We start from the raw sequence: 347 nt of genomic DNA on the forward strand, positions 1-347 counted from the left end.
ACAAACAGTGACCTGCAACACCTGACCAGAGGACCAATCAGGAGACAAGATACTTTCAAATCTAGGTGGAGGGAAGTCTTTGTTTGTGTGTTCTCTTCTTTGTCTGTTGTTCTCTCTGGGGTCTGAGAGGGACCAGACATAAGCAGATTCCTCCAATCTTTCTAAAACAATCTCTTCTGTTCTAATTCTAGTAGGTATCAGGATAAAGGCGGCTTTAGTCTTTTTAATTGTTTTTCTTTATTTGCAAATGTGTATTTGGCTGGAAGTATTTTAAATTGTATTTCTGCTGGAGGAGGCTTTTTCTCCAGTTTCTATAAGCTGAAAGACCCTGTAATATTCCATCTTGA

General features: G+C 38.9%; 1 long non-coding RNA gene across 1 annotated transcript in view; it reads right to left on the bottom strand.

Moving 5' to 3' along the window:
- Nucleotides 1-213: 213 nt before the first annotated feature.
- Nucleotides 214-347, bottom strand: part of LOC142046359 (uncharacterized) — a 10,270-nt gene continuing 10,136 nt past the window's right edge. Inside the window, exon 2 of the long non-coding RNA XR_012655284.1 lies at nt 214-328. This is a non-coding gene — a long non-coding RNA (uncharacterized LOC142046359). The remainder of the gene's footprint in view (nt 329-347) is intronic.

Source organism: Chelonoidis abingdonii, chromosome 1 (assembly GCF_003597395.2).
Source record: "Chelonoidis abingdonii isolate Lonesome George chromosome 1, CheloAbing_2.0, whole genome shotgun sequence".
NCBI lineage: Eukaryota > Metazoa > Chordata > Testudines > Testudinidae > Chelonoidis > Chelonoidis abingdonii.